At 40.6% G+C, this 21,414-nt stretch overlaps 1 protein-coding gene across 7 annotated transcripts in view; it reads left to right on the top strand.

Annotated features, from left to right (window-relative positions):
- LOC100341393 (putative ankyrin repeat domain-containing protein 19) overlaps nt 1-21,414 on the top strand; it is a 193,149-nt gene that overhangs the window by 109,630 nt on the left and 62,105 nt on the right. For all 7 annotated transcript variants that reach the window (XM_070055856.1, XM_070055850.1, XM_070055849.1 and 4 more), the window contains one exon: nt 21,215-21,351. The gene's annotated coding sequence lies outside the window, so the exon portion shown is untranslated. The remainder of the gene's footprint in view (nt 1-21,214; nt 21,352-21,414) is intronic.

Genomic DNA, 21,414 nt, shown 5'->3' with positions numbered 1-21,414 from the left:
CATAAAGGCTTGTATACACAGAATTTACTCTTATTTTTATAAGACCATTTTAGCTGGAAAGCAAAAACATAAATACAGTATAGGTCTGACACCATTTATAACATTTTAATATATTTTATATAATTTGAATTGACCCAAGCAGCTGTTATTTTAACAAATTTAGAGTCTCATTCTTTGAGAGTTCCAGGGATCCGGCTGGAAGCCCAAAGTTGGAAGACTTGGTTTAGAATTTAAGCTGTCAGAGAGTCAAACCATTTAGCCAAAATTAGTACATTTCTGATCAGTTGGGTAATCACTCAGACATTAAAAACAGATAAACAATGTAAACAACTTTGCATTGTAGTTTTCCCAATTAAGACTCTAATGGCAATAGAAAAACACGAAACCTTCAAGACAGGTGAATGCTCTCAGATGAATAACCCATTGTTTAGGTTTTTATTAGCTGTAAAGAGAAAAACCCATCAGGTTGGTAAGGGTTAATGGCTTAAGGTTCTGGCTCCCTTAGGTAAGGCCAGCAGTAGTATTGAATTGGAAATTCCTCCAGGAGAGGAGAGAAAAAGCAACCCTGGGGTGGGGGCTCTGCCTAGAGATATTTGGCTATGCCTGCCTGGGTGCGGCAGGCCACATGAACTAGAATACAGTGCAGAGAAAGGCTGTGGTCCCCCATTTACAGGGAAGACTGCACACACCGGGGCCTGGCAGGACTAACCGTGGGGTTGGGTAAGTGTGCCGTTTTACTAAGAGTGTTGGGAACCTCCTATAATTTAACCAAAGCCAGATCAATTAGGACTACTGCAGACACTCAGTCAATTACAACAGACAGTTAACTTTAGCTTTTTTCCAGATTTAGTCCTCAGGCAATTAAAGCTTAGCAACAGTAATAGTTTACAAAAAACTTTAAGACGCACCAGAGCTACCATAAGCTGCAAAGACTTTCTACCAGGTTGGAAAGGGTTAACAGGTAACAGGTAACAGCTTTTCCCAGGGTGGAGAGACCTGTGGAATTTCCCTCTCCCTTTCTCCTGGCCAGTGGTATAGGAATGGAGATGAGGAGAGCAAAAGAGTGGAGGAGGGAGCCCCTGGGAGGAGGAGGAAGGCAGAAAGCAATAAAGCTCCTCAGTCTGGGGGCTGAGTGGGGTTTGAAATTTCCTATTGCTCAAGGTTACCCACTACCTAGTTGTCTGAGTTTACCTGAAGGGCCAATATTAGCCTCGACCAAAGCTAAGCCCTGCTCGCGTAGCAGTAGGCAGCGTTACCAGGCGTCCCTCCGAGAGAGACCTGGTCCTCGGGTCACAGTCCGGCCGCCGGGAAGCCGAAGCGAGCTCAGGGGGTCTCCAGGCTCTCAGCCAACTGCCCTTCCTAATTTCCCTCCCGTTTCTTACAATCCCTCTGGAGTTTCGGCCGTAGCTAAGCCGTGGCGGGGGGGGGAGGGGACTCCGCATTCTCGGAGAGCTGTGGGTTGCCGGACACTCAATGGTCACTTTCACAGATCCGGTCCCACTTGAGGGAAGGAATACTGACCTTCGATGTCTTCTTAAAATCCCTGTCTGGGTGCCCATGACAGCCAGGCTGGAGAACGGCCTCTTTCACTTGGCTAATGAGTGGTAAATGGAATGAGCCCTCCGGGGGCCAAATCACTCTGAGAGCAGGTCATTTAGAGACACAGAAAGACTGCTACTTTACCTTTTTGACTGACAAAGAAAGGTTATGTGCCTAGTGGCTTACCTCTGACCAATGATTCAAAGTTAGAGACAAAGGTGTAGACACAGTCTGGCCCATGTTAGCAAACAACACAATGTACACAAACAAACAGCATAGAGAAGCAGCACACAAGGACCACACAAAGTGTCTACCAAATGGGAGCCATCATGGCGTCCCATACAAATACAAAAGACTAACGAGCTCGATCAAATACCAAAGTTTCGGCAGTACAAACAAAACGTGAGTCTCTGCAGTCTATTTCCCTACTGCAGGCAACCCACCAAACAGGAAACACTGGGCGTCCCCAGTTCTCCCTTTCTCCCGGGGCGTCCCCCGGGATGTGGTCTGTGGCTTTGGAGCACGTCTGCCCGCCACAGTTGGGTGGAGCTCTCGCTCGAGCCCGACAACCATGCTGCCGATTACAAACAAATAACAAACCTCACCAAACAACAAATCAAAGTGTACACGTTCAATCAAAACAATAGGCGCCTTACTCACCCCGAGAGATATCCGTTGGAGGCGTCCACAGGCAGCAGTCAGATCTCGGTGGAACCTCCAAATGTTAGGGTCCAAAAAGCCCACCGCCCAAGGAACGACTCCAAGAGACTTTTTCTCTCATGCAACCAGCAAAGGGTTAAATTTGATCCAACATGTGGGGGCCCTCTGACAAGGACAGAGGAGCAGTGAGGAACTACAGCATAGGGTTTATAAAGGCAAAAACTGCAAAATTGGAAGGAGGGAGAGAATACATGGTTGCTAAGCGGTTGCTAAAATCTTACAATCAGCAATTATGATTTTAAGACATAGACAAATCACATCTTCATTATTAGCCCAGGTAACCCAGGTGCAACCTTTCTACTTTTAAGCTTGAGCAATCATGCTAGGGGGTTTTTGTGCGTTGCCAAGGGTGATGTAGTGCACTGCTATTGTCCGACTATTTAAGATCATAGTTTCAGACCAGAGTCTCACGGGGGTGGGGTGGGGGTGTTGCTTTCCCAGAATGCAGTCTCAAGTGCTCCAAAATAGAGTCCCTACTGTCAAGGTGCTACTTTACTCTGTCTTATTTTCACAGCTGTACCAGAAAGATTTAAACCTATAAGTTTAAGCTTAACTTTTGACACCCTACATATACAATTTTAACTCTTCAAGTGAACATGGAGTTGCCTCTTATAGGATTTGCATTTTAGTTGGTTTACATGGCACATGTAATCAACATCTGCAAAGCCTCTAAAACACATAAATAATAACATGAATCAGGCTTTTTTCTTAAAGATTTATTTATTTATTTGAAAGAGTTGCACAAATAGAGGAGAGGTAGAGAGAGAGAGCAACAGACAGACAGAGACAGAGAGGTCTTCCATCTGCTGGTTTACTCCCTGTTGGCCGCAATGGCTGCTCTGTGTCGATCTGAAGCCAGGAGCTTCTTCCGGGTCCTCACATATGTGCAAGGCCCCAAGGACTTGGGCCATCTACTGCTTTCCCAGGCCATAGCAGAGAGCTGGTTCAGAAGTGGAGCAGCCACGACTTGAACTGGCACCCTTATGGCTTGCCAGCACTGCAGGCAGCAACTTTATCTGCTATGCCACAGCGCCAGCCCCACATTGCATCTCTTTAAGATGATATGGATTTAAGTTCATGAAAAATTATTAGCATAGTGGGAACTGATAGATATGGATGAAGCAGGATGGACTTGTTAGGAATGGTGATGTTGGGGGCAGAGCCAAGATGGCGGAATAGTGAGGGCGCGCACCGATAGTCCGGGAAAATTTAGTTTAATAAAAGTGGAGTTATGGTAGCCTCAGAAAAAGGATCAGGAAAAAATTGCAGAGGAAACTCTTCCAGAGCCATTTGCTGTGACTCAGAGGACCTACTGGGAGAGCAGGGTCGCCCACCACGTGGAAGCTGAACCGCGGGAGCCGCAGAGTCTGAGCACCACTGCGGGAAGGGAGTCATGTGACAAAGACGCCAGCGGGTAAAGGAGGGACTCCCAGGGCTCCGAGTCCACACATCGGCGCTGGAAGTGGAGGTGAGCTCAGTAACTGGAGAGATTGGTGGGGAAACGATGAACAGAATTTTAGAGGGACACAGGTTTTGAAGCGGGAAAGTCCAACAGACTGGCTACAGGAGAGAAGGAAAAATAAATAAATAAATAAATAAAAAGGTGGGGGCATACTGGTACAGACAAGTTCCACTCTCCACCAACCTTGCAAGGGCAAGCAAGAGACAAAGAGCTGGGATATACATAATAAAAGGGGAGAGTTAAGGCTACAATTCAGTAGCCTAGGCAACCCAGTGGGAGTACACAGGAGAAACCAAGCCTGCACAGACTCTTTGGGTAGAAGCCAGCGGAAGCTAAATACCATCCATTCTGCTCAGCCTTGCAGTATTACTTACCTCCTGAACAAAAAATAAAATAAAATAAAATAAAATAAAATAAAAGAATAAATAAATAAATAAAGAGAGATTTACCACGCATAACCTGAGGGTGTCACCTTTGCACACCCTTAACCAGGAAAAACCAAGCAGAGCTCTCAGGCCACACCCATCTCAAGCCTTCAAGGCTCCTCCAACAGCAGGCAGTCCACTTAACACAGACATAGTATAATAATAATAAAAAAAAACTCACAGTGAGGGAAACAGAATTAACCATGCCAAGCAATAAACACAGAAATCGAGGGAACAAGATCAACAATGACATTATGATGCCTTCAAATAAACAAAACACACAAGCCAAGATTATGAAGATGATGAAATAGAAGGAATGCAAGATACGGATTTCAAAAAATTTATGATAAGAACATTTAGAAGTTTTCAAAAGTAAATCCTTGAACTACAGAAATCCTTATTGGACAGGATTGAAAATCTCTCTCGTGAAAAGGAAATTTTAAGGAAGAACCAAAATGAAACGCAGAAACTAGTAGAACAGGAAAGCGTGATAGTGAAATCAAAATGAAATGAAGAGCTCAACAGATCAAATGACAAACACATTAGAGAGCCTTAAAAACAGAATGGGTGAAGCAGAAGAGAGAATATCGGACTTAGAAGACAGAGAACAGGAAAGGATACAGTCAAACCAAAGAAAAGAAGAGGAAATTAGAAATCTAAAACATATTGTCAGGAATCTACAGGATACTATTAAAAAAACCAACATTCGGGTTCTAGGAGTTCCTGAAGGCATGGAGAGAGAGAAAGGATTAGAAGGCCTTTTTAGTGAGATACTAGCAGAGAACTTTCCGGGTTTGGAGAAGGACAGAGACATCCTAGTACAGGAAGCTCATAGAACCCCCAGTAAACATGACCAAAAGAGATCCACACCATGACACGTTGTAATTAGACTCACCACAGTGAAACTTAAGAAAAGATCCTAAAATGTGCAAGAGAGAAACTTCAGATTACTCTCAGAGGATCTCCAATCAGACTCACAGCAGACTTCTCATCAGAAACACTACAGGCTAGGAGGGAATGGCGAGACATAGCACAGGTGCTAAGAGAAAAATTGCCAGCCCAGAATATTATATCCTGCCAAGCTCTCATTTGTGAATGAAGGTGAAATAAAGACCTTTCATGGCAAACAGAAATTGAAAGACTTTGCCGCCATTCATCCAGCCCTGCAAAAGATGCTTAAAGATGTGCTACACTCAGAAACACAGAAACACGGCTATCAATATGAAAGAAGGTAAAGGAAGAGCACCTACCAGTAAAAGAGCATGGGAAGCTCAAAGCATATACTAGAAAATATCTCCGGGAAAATGGCAGGGCATAGTCACTATGTATCAATAGTCACATTAAACATGAATGGCCTGAAGTGTCCAGTTAAAAGACACAGACTGGCTGACTGGCTTGAGGAACAACACCCAAGTATTTGTTGCCTACAAGAAACACATCTCGAGGAGGCAAGATGGCGGAATAGGAAGGGAGCACACTGATAGTCCGGGGAGAGACAGTTTAATAAAAGTGGAGATACTGCAGGTTCAAGGAAGAGTAGGGGAGGAAACGGCAGAAGAAACTCTTCCGGAACGTGTGATTCACAGTGGACCTGCGTGGAGAGCGTGGGAGCCCCACAGTTCAGGATTCCAGCGGCAGACTCAACACACCAGCGCTGGAATGTGAGGTGAGCCGAACCTCAATAGCCCGAGACACCGGCAGGCAAGTGGAGAGAGGAGACTAGAGGGAACGACCCCCGGGGGCGGGGAAGTTCACCAGGCTAACTGGAAGAGAGAGAGAGAGAGAAAAAAAGGTGACTGGTATGGACACGGGTTTCTCTCTCTCTGCTCACCTCTCAAGGGCGAGCAAGACAAAGAGCAGGCACCATCTTGGACATACTTCATAAGCAGAGCGACCTCAGGTCTGCACCGGCCCTGAGCCTAGCAGAAAAACCTGACTCTGGGTGGGGCGAATTAACAGGAGATTAGGACCTAGTAAATTTTTGGTGCTACTGAACTGAGACTGTGAAAACAGAGACGGTGGGGGAGAGAACTCACAGAATTCACATGAGTACTCTCCAGAGACGCTACAATTCTGTAACTTTGGCAACCCAGTGGGAGACTGAAGGAGAATTTGAGCCCACTCTGAGGGCCGAACAGATCCCCTGTGTGGTCCTTGGGAAAGAGCTTCTGATCTCTGGCTCCTGTGGGTATATCATTTGCCTGCTAACTACCTCCAACTTCGTTCAGCTGTGTGGAATTACTTCCCTTTTGAATCAAAAAAAGAAAGAGAGAGAGAGAGAGAGAGATCTATCACGCCTAACCTGGGAGTGTCACCTTTGGCACACCAAACAGAGCTCTCAGGCCACACCCATCTCAAGCCTCTAAGGCTCCATCAAAAACAGACAGTCCACTTAATCTAGAGTCATAGTATAACAAGAAAAAGCACCACAGTGAAGAAACCAAATATCTCCAATATGCCAAATAACAAACGCAAAAACCGAGATAATAGAAACAAGGAGGTCACCATGACGCCCCCAATTCAAGATTATGAAGATGATGAGATAGAAGAAATGCAAGAAGCAGATCTCAAAAAATTGATAAGAACATTAAGAAGTTCTCAAAAACAAATTCTTGAACTACAGAAATCCTTAATGGACAAGATAGAAAATCTCTCTCATGAAAATGAAATATTAAGGAGGAATCAAAACGAAACGAAACAACTAGTACAACAGGAAACTGGGATAGTGACAAGAAATCATAATGAAGTGAAGAATTCAACAGATCAAATAAAAAACACAATAGAGAGCCTTACAAACAGAATGGGTGAAGCAGAAGAGAGAATATCGGACTTAGAAGACAGAGAACAGGAAAGGATAAAGTCAGACCAAAGAAAAGAAGAGGAAATTAGAAATCTAAAACATATTGTCAGGAATCTTCAGGATACTATTAAAAAACCCAACATTCGGGTTCTAGGAGTTCCTGAAGGCATGGAGAGAGAGAAAGGATTAGAAGGCCTTTTTAGTGAGATACTAGCAGAGAACTTTCTGGGTCTGGAGAAGGACAGAGAAATCCTAGTACAGGAAGCTCACAGAACCCCTGATAAACACGACCAAAAGAGATCCTCACCATGACACGTTGTAATTAGACTCACCACAGTGAAACTTAAAGAAAAGATCCTAAAATGTGCAAGAGAGAAACTTCAGATTACTCTCAGAGGATCTCCAATCAGACTCACAGCTGACTTCTCATCAGAAACCCTACAAGCTAGGAGGGAATGGCGAGATATAGCCCAGGTACTAAGAGAGAACAACTGCCAGCCAAGAATATTATATCCTGCAAAGCTATCATTTGTGAATGAAGGTGAAATAAAGACTTTTCATAGCAAACAGAAATTGAAAGAATTTGTTGCCACTCGTCCAGCCCTGCAAAAGATGCTTAAAGATGTGTTACACACAGAAACACAGAAACAGAAACACGGTCATCAATATGAAAGAAGGCAAAGGAAGGAAAGCTCACAGCAAAAGATCACAGGGAATTCAAAGCATATATTAGAACTTATCTTTGGCAAATGGCAGGGCAAAGTTACCACTTATCATTAGTCACATTGAACGTGAATGGCCTGAACTGTCCAGTTAAAAGACACCGATTGGCTGATTGGGTTAAGAAACAAAACCCATCTATTTGCTGCTTACAAGAAACGCATCTTTCCAACAAAGATCCATACAGACTGAAAGTGAAAGGCTGGAAAAAGATATACCATGCCAACAGAAATGAAAAAAGAGCGGGTGTTACCATCTTAATATCGGACAACATAAACTTTACCACAAAAACTGTTAAGAGTGACAAAGAGGGGCACTATATAATGATTAAGGGATCAATACAACAAGAAGATATAACAATTATCAATGTATATGCACCTAACTACAGGGCACCGGTTTATCTAAAAGATTTGTTAACAGACTTAAAGGGAGACTTAGACCCCAATACAATAGTACTGGGGGACTTCAATACTCCACTCTCAGAAATAGATAGATCAACAGGACAGAAGATCAACAAGGATACAGTAGATTTAAATGACGCTATAGCCCAAATGGAACTAACAGATATATACAGAACTTTCAATCCTACAGCTAAAGATTTTACATTCTTCTCAGCAGTACATGGAACCTTCTCTAGGATTGACCACATACTAGGCCATAACAAGTCTCAGCAAATTCAAAAGAATTAGAATCATACCATGCAGCTTCTCAGACCATAAAGGAATGAAGTTGGAAATTAGCAACTCAGGAATCCCTAGAGCATACACAAACACATGGAGATTGAACAACATGCTCCTGAATGAACAATGGGTCATAGAAGAAATCAAAAGAGAAATCAAAAATTTTCTGGAAGTAAATGAGGATAACAGCACAACATACCAAAACTTATGGGATGCAGCAAAAGCAGTGTTAAGAGGAAAGTTTATATCAATAGGTGCCTACATCAAGAAATTGGAAAGGCACCAAATAGATGAGCTTTCAGCGCATCTCAAGGACCTAGAAAAACTGCAGCAAACCAGACACAAATCTAGTAGGAGAAGAGAAATAATTAAAATCAGAGAAGAAATTAATAGGATTGAATCAAAAAATATTACAAAAAATCAGCCAAGCGAAGAGCTGTTTTTTTGAAAAAATAAACAAAATTGACACCCCATTGGCCCAACTAACTAAAAAAAGAAGAGAAAACACCTAAATCAATAAAATCAGAGATGAAAAAGGAAACGTAACAACAGACACCACAGAAATAAAAAGAATCATCAGAAATTACTACAAGGACCTGTATGCCAGCAAACAAGAAAATCTATCAGAAATATATAGATTCCTGGACAAATGCAACCTACCTAAATTGAACCCTGAAGACATAGAAAACCTAAACAGACCCATAACTGAAAGAGAAATTGAAACAGTAATAAAGGCCCTCCCAACAAAGAAAAGCCCAGGACCAGATGGATTCACTGCTGAATTCTACCAGACATTTAAAGAAGAACTAATCCCATTTCTTCTCAAACTATTCAGAACAATCGAAGAAGAGGGAATCCTCCCAAATTCTTTCTATGAAGCCAGCATCACCTTAATCCCTAAGCCAGAGAAAGATGCAGCACTGAAAGAAAATTACAGACCAATATCCCTGATGAACATAGATGCAAAAATCCTCAATAAAATTCTCGCCAATAGAATACAACAACACATCAGGAAAATCATCCACCCAGACCAAGTGGGATTCATCCCTGGTATGCAGGGATGGTTCAACATTCGCAAATCAATCAATGTGATTCACCACATTAACAGACTGCAGAAGAAAAACCATATGATTATCTCAATAGATGCAGTGAATGCATTTGATAAGATTCAACACCCTTTCATGATGAAAACTCTAAGCAAATTGGGTATAGAAGGAACATTCCTCAATACAATCAAAGCAATTTATGAAAAGCCCACAGTCAGCATCCTATTGAATGGGGAAAAGTTGGAAGCATTTCCACTGAGATCTGGTACCAGACAGGGATGCCCACTCTCACCACTTCTATTTAATATAGTTCTGGAAGTTTTAGCCAGAGCCATCAGACAAGAAAAAGAAATTAAAGGAATACAAATTGAGAAGGAAGAAGTCAAACTATCCCTCTTTGCAGATGATATGATTCTTTACTTAGGGGATCCAAAGAACTCTACTAAGAGACTATTGGAACTCATAGAGGAGTTTGGCAAAGTGGCAGGATATAAAATCAATGCACAAAAATCAACAGCCTTTGTATACACAAGCAATGCCATGACTGAGAAAGAACTGCTAAGATCAATCCCATTCACAATAGCTACAAAAACAACCAAATACCTTGGAATAAACTTAACCAAGGACGTTAAAGATCTCTACTATGAGAATTACAAAATCTTAAAGAAAGAAATAGAAGAGGATACCAAAAAATGGAAAAATCTTCCATGCTCATGGATTGGAAGAATCAACATCATCAAAATGTCCATTCTCCCAAAAGCAATTTATAGATTCAATGCAATCCCAATCAAGATACCAAAGACATTCTTCGCAGATCTAGAAAAAATGATGCTGAAATTCATATGGAGGCACAAGAGACCTCGAATAGCTAAAGCAATCTTGTACAACAAAAACAAAGCCGGAGGCATCACAATACCAGATTTCAGGACATACTACAGGGCAGTTGTAATCAAAACAGCATGGTACTGGTACAGAAACAGATGGATAGACCAATGGAACAGAATGGAAACACCAGAAATCAACCCAAACATCTACAGCCAACTTATATTGGATCAAGAATCTAAAACCAATTCCTGGAGCAAGGACAGTCTATTCAATAAATGGTGCTGGGAAAACTGGATTTCCACGTGCAGAAGCATGAAGCAAGACCCCTACCTTACACCTTACACAAAAATCCACTCAATGTGGATTAAAGACCTAAATCTACGACCTGAACCAACAAGTTACTAGAGAACATTGGAGAAACCCTTCAAGATATTGGCACAGGCAAAGAGTTTCTGGAAATGACCCAGGAGGCACAGGCAGTCAAAGCCAAAATCAACTATTGGGATTGCATCAAATGGAGAAGTTTCTGTACTGCAAAAGAAACAGTCAGGAGAGTGAAGAGACAACCGACAGAATGGGAAAATATATTTGCAAACTATGCAGCAGATAAAGGGTTGATAACCAGAATCTACAAAGAGATCAAGAAACTCCACAAAAACAAAACCAACAACCCACTTAAGAGATGGGCCAAGGACCTCAACAGACACTTTTCAAAAGAGGAAATCCAAATGGCCAACAGGCACATGAAAAAATGTTCAAGGTCACTAGCAATCAGGGAAATGCAAATCAAAACCACAATGAGGTTTCACCTCACCCCGGTTAGAATGGCTCACATACAGAAATCTACCAACAACAGATGCTGGCGAGGATGTGGGGAAAAAGGGACACTAACCCACTGTTGGTGGGAATGCAAACTGGTCAAGCCACTATGGAAGTCAGTCTGGAGATTCCTCAGAAACCTGAATATAACCCTACCGTTCGACCCAGCCATCCCACTCCTTGGAATTTACCCAAAGGAATTTAAATTGGCAGACAAAAAAGCGGTCTGCACCCTAATGTTTATTGCAGCTCAATTCACAATAGCTAAGACCTGGAACAAACCTAAATGCCCATCAACGGTAGACTGGATAAAGAAAGTATGGGATATGTACTCTTTAGAATACTATACCGCAGTAAGAAACAACGAAATCCAGTCATTTGCAACAAAATGGAGGAATCTGGAACACATCATGCTGAGTGAAATAAGCCAGTCCCAAAGGGACAAATACCATATGTTCTCCCTGATCAGTGACAACTGAGTGAACACCAAAAAGGAAACCTGTTGAAGTGAAATGGACACTATGAGAAACGGTGAACAACTTAATACATTATCCCTATTAGCAGTTTTTTTTTGTCTGCTCTACTTAATATGACTGGTTTAATTCTGTAATTAATACACAGTTATTCTTAAGTGTTGAAAATTAACTGAAATATGATCCCTGTTAAACATAAGAATGGGAATAAGAGAGGGATGAGATGTACAATTTGGGACATGCTCAGGCTGACTTGCCCCAAATGGTAGAGTTAGAAACATACCAAGGGACTCCAATTCAATCCCATCAAGGTGGCATGTACCAATGCCATCTCACTAGTCCAAGTGATCAATTTCAATTCACAATTGATCATAATGAAAGGACTAAGAGTCAGTCAAAGGGAGCACATAAACAAGTCTTGTGCCTGCTAATACTAACCGATAGAATAAATAAAGGGAGAGTGATCCAACAGGGGAAGTGAGATACTCAGCAGACTCATAGAATGGCAGATGTCCTAAACAGCACTCTGGCCTCAGAATCAGCCCTAAAGGCATTCGGATCTGGCTGAAAAGCCCATGAGAGTATTTCAGGCATGGAAAGCCAAGACACTCTTGCAAAAAAAAAAAGACCTAAATGAAAGATCTCTGTGAGTGAGACCCCAGTGGAAAGAACAGGTCTTCAAAGAAGGAGGTACCTTTCTCTGAAGGGAGGAGAGAACCTCCACTTTGACTATGACCTTGTCTAAACAAGATAAGAGTCGGAGAACTCAAGGGGCTTCCATAGCCTTGGAAACTCATGACTGGAGCATGGGGAGATTACTGATGCCATAAACAGGAGTGTCAATTTGTAAAGTCAACAACAGGAGTCACTGTGCACTTACTCCTCATGTAGGATCTCTGTCCTTAGCGTGCTGTACCTTGAGACTTAATGCTATAACGAGTACTCAAACAGTATATTTCACTTTGTGTTTCTATGGGGGTGCAAACTGTTGAAATCTTTACTTAATGTATACTAAACTGATCTTCTGTAAAAACAAAAAGAAGAAGAAATTATCAACTCCCAACTTGACTCTCACTGGGATTAAACATGACAGTAGGTCTGATCTGATTTCATCATCATTTAAAAAATCATCTATTATTTTTCACTTTATGTTTCTGTGTGGGAGCAAACTGTTGAAATCTTTACTTAATGTATGCTAAACTGATCTTCTGTATATAAAGAGAATCGAAAATGAATGTTGATGTGAATGGAAGGGGAGAGGGAGTGGGAGAGGGGAGGGTTGAGGGTGGGAGGGACGTTATGGGGGGGAAGCCATTGTAATCCATAAGCTGTACTTTGGAAATTTATATTCATTAAATAAAAGTTAAAAAAAAGGAATGGTGATGGTAATTTTCTTATAAAATAAATAAGAAATTAAATATGGTGAGACATAAATGAAGACTAAATTTTATTAGTGGTGTCTATATATTAATTACCACGAGTCAGAGAAAACATATGGTATTTTTCTTTTGGGGACTGGCTTCTTTCATGAAGCATACTTGTTTCCAGTTCATCCATTTAGTTACAAAAGATAGGATTTCATTCTCAATTATGGCTGAATAGTATTTTACACTGTATATATAGCTCATATTCTTTTTCCAGTCATCAGTTGATAGACAACTGGGTTGATTCCATATGAGCTATTGTGAATTGAGCTGTAATAAACATGAGGGTACAGATAACTCATGCCTATGCATATTCTATTTCATTTCATGTGGATAAATTCACAGGAGTCAGATGGCAGGATCATATGGTATGTTTGTTTTCAGATTTCTGAGGAACTTTTATACTGCCTTCCATAATGGTTGTACTAGCTTTATTCCCACCAATTTAAAAATTGTGGGTTAGGGTACCTTTTTCTCTCCCTCTCCACCAGCCTTTATTGTTTGTTGACTTTTTCAAAAGAATTATTTATTTGAAAGCTGGGGTTACAGAGAGGGAGAGGCAGAGCAGAGGAAGAGAGACATAAGTATTTTATCTGCTTGTTTATTCTCCATATGGCCCAACAGGTGGTGCTGGTCCAATCGGAAGCCAGAGTTAGGAGCATCTCCCTGGTCACCCAAGTGGGTGCAGGGACCCAGGCACTTGGGCCATCCTGCACTGCCCTCCCAGTCCAGAGCAGAACCAGAGCAGAAAGCTGGACTGGAAGAGGAGCAACTGGGAACAGAACTGGCACCCATATGGGATGCCGGCTCCACGGGTGGAGGACCAACCCAGTGTGCCACGGCACTGGCCCCCATCAGGGATATTTTTCTATAGTTCTCTTTCTCCACTGTATCTTTTTCTAGTTGAAGAATTAAGGCGATGCAGGATTAATAGAAGGAGTTTAAGAGGATTGTCTCTCTTTCAATTGTGTTGAATAGTTTGAGAAGAATTAGTTCTTTAAAAGTCCTGTAGAATTCAATAGTGAGGCTGTCTGATCCTGGACTTTTCTTTGTTGGGAGGGTCTTTATTACTCATCCAATCTCTGTCTTGGTTTTTGAGTTGTTTAGCTTTTCTATGTGTCTTCATGACTCAATTGTGGTATATTGTGTATGTCCAGGAATCTGTTGATTTTTCCTCTAGGTTTTCCAATTTGTTAGCCGTCACAACAGATGCCCACATCCTAGATTTCAGTGCTAATCTGAGTTTTGGGTACTCCACTTCCAAATCAGTTTCATGTTAATATCCCTGGGAAGCAATGGATAATAGCTCAAATTCTTTCATTCCTGTCATCTAATTTGGAGAACTGTAACCTAAATGGGGACTTGAGAACTGGTCTTGCACAGTTGTAGTCATATAGAAAGTGAACCAGCAGATGGGAGATCTCTCTGCTTCTCTTTCCTTCTTTCTTTGTCTTTGTGTCTCTCTGCCTTTTTTATCATATTAAAATATTTAATTACTTATTTGAAAGAGTTACAGAGAGAGGGAGAGACAGAAACTTCCACCACCTAATTCATTTTTGAGATGACTTTAATAGCCAGAGTGTGCCTAGGTTGAAGCCAGGAGCTTTTCCTCTGATGTGCGTGGCAGCATCCCAGGCACTTGGGCCATCTTTCCCTGCTTTTTCAGTCCATTGGTAAGGAGCTGGATCAGAAATGGAATAGCTGGTACTTGAACTGGTGCACATACAGGATGCCAATGTAACAGATAGCAGCTTTGTCCACTGCACCACAACCACCAGCTCCTCTTTCTGCCTTTCCAATAAATAAATCTTTTGAAAAAGAACTTAAGGTAGTAAAAGTCATCATGACTGAGCAATGGCAAATTTATTGAAGTGATCTACTTTCTTAAAGATCTATTTATGAATTTGAAAGGCAGCACTAGAAAGAGAGAGTGGGAGAGATGGATCTTCCTCCTGGTTTGTTCACTCCTCAAATGGCTGCAATGACTGTGGCTAGGCCAGACTGATATCAGGAGCCAGGGGCTTCTTCCAGATCTCTCACATGGGTGCAGGAGCCCCAATATTTGAGTCACCCTGTGCTGCTTTTCCAGACACATTAGCAGGGAACTGGATCCATTTGGAGCATTAATGTCTATGATACTCTCCTTGCAGTTGAAGGATTTAGAATCCATTTTGATTATGGGTGGGCCAAGTACAACAGCTCCCAATTGTCCAAGGTTTGGATTAGATGGGTTCTGAGAAATTTTGTTAAAATAGTTACTAATCATAACTCTGAGTTTAAGCTTTTCTTATCAAATTTTCATGTTTGCTGATGTTTATATCTATGGGAAAATTGCATCTCTGGATTGCAACCAATGAAAGCATCCAGACTAACAGTAATAAGGTCAACAGTCAGCAGAATGATGTCCAGCTGAACTGAAATAGCTTTTCTTATTTGGTAGAGGGGTTACCTCCTGCATTATACTGACATACTGACGTAGACAGTAGATATTGGAGCCTGTCCCTTCTGCCAAACGGAGAATGCCACAGTTTGGCCCGTCATATATATATTTATATATTATAATATATATTATATATTTCTATACATAATATAGAATTACATATAATTATCATAAATATGTAATATATAATTATATATAATTATTATATATGAATTTATTATTTATATATAAATATATAATTATTTCTGATCCAGCTCCTTACCAATGGATTGAAAAAGCAGTGAAAGATGGTCCAAGTGCTTGGGTTGCTGCCACACACATCGCAGGAGAAGCTCCTGGCTTCAACCTGGCCACACGCTGGCTATTGAAGTCATCTCAATAATATATATATTATATATATAATATTATAATAAATTATATAATATTATCTGTTTATAATTATTATATATCACATAATATATTATATGTTAAATTATAATATATTTTATATATGAATATATTTATATACATAAATATATATAAATAAATGTAAATATATATATAAAGATTTTATTTATGCATTTGACAGGTGTACTTACAGACAGTGAGAGGAAGAGACAGAGAGAAAGGTCTTCCATATGCTTATTTACTCCCCTAATGACTGCAATGTCTGGAGCTGGGCCAATCTGAGCTAGGAGCTTCCAGGTCTCCCACATTTTGGCAGGGACCAAAGCACTTGGAACAACTTCTACTGCTTTCCCAGGCTATTGCAGAGAGCTGGATGGGAAAAGGAGAAATGGGGACTAGAACTGGTACACATATGGGGTGCCAGCACTGCAGGTAAAGGATTACACAACTGCACCACAGTGCTGGCCCCAGTCTATGCTTTATTAAGGAGATCTCAGTAATCATGTTCAGGTATTGCTGTCCTATATTCATGGCCAAAGTCCTAGCAGACAACATGGTTTGGAGAATCGTAAGCACAAGGTGTGTAGGAGACTTCATTTCTCATACAGCACAGTTAATAACAAGGTTCCAAGAGGGGAAATTACTTGCATCATAGTCTTTGAGAACTAATGGACATCACAGGTGATCTAAAGAATTTAGAAGGTTTGTGAGCCCCTAGAGTGAAAAAGTCACTGGGAGCACAAGGACGGTGCCTAGAATTTATTTTGATGGATTTTAGCCCCTTTCATTGGAGGGAGCCCCAAAGAAGCTGGACTGATTTGTAAACCTCAGAAGTGTCTTCAAGGTGAAGGCAAACTGAGACTGCGGGGTTTTTGGAAAAACTTTGAACAAAACACATTTGCCACACTTGGTTAAGACACATCATTTATCTATTGATTTTCATCAGATCTGTTAACATTAGGTATAAGGTACAGTGGACATGGTGGATGGTATATAGCAATATGATTTTAGTAATATATCATGAGGTGCTTTTTTTTTTTTTTACTGGATTTAGCAGGTAAAATTGGGCTACCTAATGGGATATAGCTGGAATAATCACCTTTTTGTTAAATAAATCTGAGGTAATAAATGTTAGTGTATGAAGACATTGAGTTTTCTTTTATTGGGCCTTCTTGGTTATTTTAATCTGGGATCTGCGAATTCTCATTTTCTCTAGGCAACTTGTAACTGAAAAAATTTATTTTATTCCTCATCATGTTGGACCAACTCTGCTGCTTCTGGGATTTTTTTAGTACATTTGACAATTGGAAATTTAGACAATAGTATAGTTAAAAAGAGATGTACCAAGTAAAGTATTTATTTTTATTCTGATACATATTTTGGAATTCTTCTAAAATTCCTGTTGAGTATCCTTGTTAAATTTAGCTGCATCCCAGGTTAAGACTTACTGGAGGCAGGCGCCATGGCTCAATAGGCTAATCCACCTGCGGCGCAGGCACACCGAGTTCTAGTCCTGCTGGGAGTGCCAGATTCTGTCCCAGTTGCTCCTCTTCCAGTCCAGCTCTCTGCTATGGCCCAGGAGTGCAGTGGATGATGGCCCTGCACCTGCATGGGAGACCAGAAGGAAGCACCTGGCTCCTGGCTTTGGATCAGTGCAGTGTGCCGGCCGCAGCATGCTGGCCGCAGCAGCCACTGGGGGGTAAACCAACAGAAAAAGGAAGACCTTTCTCTCTGTCTCTCTCTCTCACTGTCCACTCTGCCTGTCAAAATAAAAAATAATTTTTATAAAAAGACTTATTGAAGCCACTCTAGTGATTATACTCATGAAACTTTGTTAATAAATGCAAATAGAACCTGGGAAAATTGATGTATATCTTATGCTGTAGAGACTTAAGATTGAACATCTTTTTTTTAAATCTTTTTTAATTATATAATTTAAATACAAATTTTAGATTTTTTTGACTTTACTAAGCCACAGCTCTGGCCCCATTAATATGTCTTAACAATGTTTTTTCCTCTCAGACTTATCTCTATTGTTTCAGTTAACTGCATGCCTTTTCTTTACATTCAGATTCTCTCAGCTGTCAAAGCTTATTCATCTTAATTCTGTTGTTCCTATTTCCCTCCCTTTTATTCTGTCCCTAGGCTAATTGAGGTCATGATTCTCCATTCCTTCTGTGTGGTGTCACAGTAGCCTTGAAGTGTTCTTTTTCTCTTCTGATTTCTAAAGAAGGAAATTATGTATTCCCCCAGTTTAGATATTTTAATAATTCATTCTAAAACAAAGGTTAAATGTTCTTAATTTGACAAGAATTTTTGGGGCCAGTAGTGTGGTGTAGTGGGTAGAGCCACCACTTGCAGTGCTGGCATCTCATATGGATCCAGATCTCTGCTATAGCCTGGGAAAGCAGTAGAAGATGGCCCAAGTCCTGGGCCCCTGCACCCATGTGGGAGACCTGGAAGAAGCTCCTTGCTCCTGGCTTTGGATCAGCACAACTCTGGCCATTGCAGTCAACTGGGGAGTGAACCAGTGGATGGAAGACCCCTTTCTCTTCTCTGCCTCTCTCTGTGTAACTCTGACTTTCAAATAAATAAATAAATCTTTAAAAAAAGAATTTTTTCTAATTTTAGATTTGTTCTACTTCATTGCCACTTCAGGGTGTGTGTAAGGAGTGCATATCCAGTTTTTCTATTTTGGATTTTTGGGATTTTGTATTAGCTCTGCTGTGTATTCATTTTTCTCGAGCATTGGTGATATCTTCTCCTTAGTTGTATTAAGAGAGAGAGAAATAGCCCTCATGTCTTTGTAGGTAAGTAAGACATATTAAAAACAGAGCATTCAGTATACATTCATAGTATTTTGACTTGTTCAATTGATTTTACTGACCTCCCTTGGATATTCTTGGTCTCTGCTGTACAACTTTCTATACTCATTAATTCTTTGATATTCCCAAATCCAGAAAATGAATGATTCAACAGCTGTGTTCCTGTATTTGCTGGGACTCAGGGTAAGAAGCAAAGTATAGGTGTTCAGGAATCTAAAGTTACATGCTACATAGCAAAGCACATCATTTCCTATACAAAGTGACTGGGAAATCCAGAATCTTTTGCACACTATATTGGATCCTGAACTATTACTGAACTATTCAGTAAGATTTTAATGTATTTATTTTCTGTGTGTGTGTTTGTATTTCTAAATAAACTCTGCTGGGCTACTTAACATTAACATGTATTGCAGAATTCTTTCATCAGTTTTTACTTTTAAAAAGTTTCTCTTTCAGTTTTATGGGAGAGGGTAGAAGTTTTCTGCTATGTAACTGAAAATTCATGCATTCATTAAAGTTAAAAATATTTGTTGGAAATTGGTGGAATACTATTAATTCTCATGTGATTTACATGAAACTAAGTGCATTCTCTGTTTTGTTTTGCTTAAAATTTCTGCATGTGTGGACTTCTTTTTTCCTTATTGCCCCAAATCCCTTTGTGTATTGGGATGGAAAATGGGTTTTACACTGGACAAAACATGTTATTTTGGCAAAGAAGTACTTAGCCTTGCTGCTTCAAGTATTCAAATATTACATTAGAAATCAGTATATTTGTTTACTGTACAAATGTCCTTCATAAAATTTTGTAATGTTCTGGGATGGGAAAGGGAGCAGGAAATAGGAGGGTTATGGGTGCCAGGGAACTTATGGGGTAGGGGAAGCCACTGTAATCCAAAAGCTGTACTTTGGAAATTTATATTTATTAAATAAAAGTTAAACAATTTTGTAATCTCCATCTTCCTTTTTATTTCATCCTTTTTAAAAAAGATTCATTTATTTTACTTGAAAGTCAGAGTTACACACACAGAGAAGGAGAGAGAGAGAGAGAGAGCAGTCTTTGAACCACTGGTTCACTCCCCATTTGGCCACTATGGCTGGAGCTGTGCCGATCCAAAGCCAGGAGCCTTCATCTTCTTTTGGGTCTCCTTTGCAAGTGCAGGAGCCCAAGGGCCTGGGCCATCCTCTACTGCTGGATAGTAAGTCTTACTTGCCTAAAAAGCTGGATAGTAATTTGAGTAGCCAGGACTTGAACTGGCACCCATGTGGGATGTCGGCACTGCAAGCTACAGCTTTACTTGCTACGCCACAGCTTCGGCCCCTTTATTCTTATGACTATTGCTACACTATTGGAATTTATAATTGATAATGCTGAACAATTGAAACTGTCTTATTTACAATTGTAGGACTGGGTATGGCAGTTTTACTTGAAGTAAAGTATGTAGCCTGCTTATTGTATGATTTTCGGAAAAGCATGTATTTATATATAACAGCAGACTGTTAATCATTTAAAAGTGAATTATCATGATTACCCAGATGTAAAGAATGCAATATGTGCAAATGAGTTAGCAGTCACAGACATTTAGAATTAGAGGGATTTTAGAACCTTTTCAATACTAAAGTTTTTATAAAAAACTAATTTTTTTTATTTGACAGGTAGAGTTATAGACAGTGAGAAAGACAGAAAGGTCTTCCTTCCTTCCATTGGTTCACTCCCCAAATGGCCACCACAGTTGGAGCTGTGCCCATCTGAAGCCCAGAGTCAGGTGCTTTCTCCTGGTCTCCCATGCGGGTGCAGGGCCCAAGCACTTGGGCCATCCTCCACTGCCTTCCTGGGCCATAGCAGAGAGCTGGACTGAAAGAGGAGCAACCAGGACTAGAACCCTTTGCCCATATGGGATACCAGCACCACAGGCAGAGAATTAACCAAGTGAGCCACGGCGCTGGCCCCCGATAAATTTACTCTTAACAAAATATCTTACTCAGTATAAAGTTAGTAGTGAAAAAGAGACTACCTTGTTGAACACAGAAATTTGAGATTATATTTCTTGGTATTAATTTGCATCTTAAGGCTTATTGCCTAGTTTATTTCAATATTTCAATCTAATATTACTAATAATATCTTGTACTTAGTGGTTCACTGTGTGCAAGACGATATTCTTTTGATTTTTTAAAAGATTTATTTATTTGGAAGTCAGAGTTACACAGATAGTGAACAAGAGGAAGAGAGAGAGAGAGAGGTCCTCCATCTGCTGGTTCACTCCCCAGATGGCCTAAAAGGTCAGAGATATGCCAATCGGAAGCCAGGAGCCAGGACCTCTTCAGGGTCTCCCATGCAGATTCAGCCTGTTCTCGCAGGCTAGAGCAGAGAGCTGGATGGAAAGTGGAGCAGCTGGGACTTGAACCGGCCTCCATATGGGATGCCCACACTGCATGCAGTGGCTTTACTGGCTACACCACAGCACTGGCCTCAAGACAATGCTCTAAAATGATGCATTAATTATTCCCAAATATTGAAAAGTGGCATGGTACAGATTTGAATGTGCTGTTTTGTACTAGTTGTAGAAACAGTTTAAAATATATTTATATTTAAAAATATAAGCTTTGATCTAAAGTTTTACTTTACCCTAAGGTGCCTGTTTGGAAACTGAGATATCCTTGAAGTCTCAAGATAGAGTACAACTGATCTTATCCAAGCCTCCTTTATCACATGAGGATGCTAAATGCCAAGGCCCAGAGAAGTAAAGTGAATTGTTGAAGGTCACATAGGTAAGTTGTAGCAGGGATAATTCTGTATTCGCATTAGGTATCCTGATACATAGGCCACTGTTC

This window comes from Oryctolagus cuniculus, chromosome 13 (assembly GCF_964237555.1).
Source record: "Oryctolagus cuniculus chromosome 13, mOryCun1.1, whole genome shotgun sequence".
Taxonomy (NCBI): domain Eukaryota; kingdom Metazoa; phylum Chordata; class Mammalia; order Lagomorpha; family Leporidae; genus Oryctolagus; species Oryctolagus cuniculus.
This window is presented reverse-complemented; position numbering and strand designations above follow the sequence as displayed.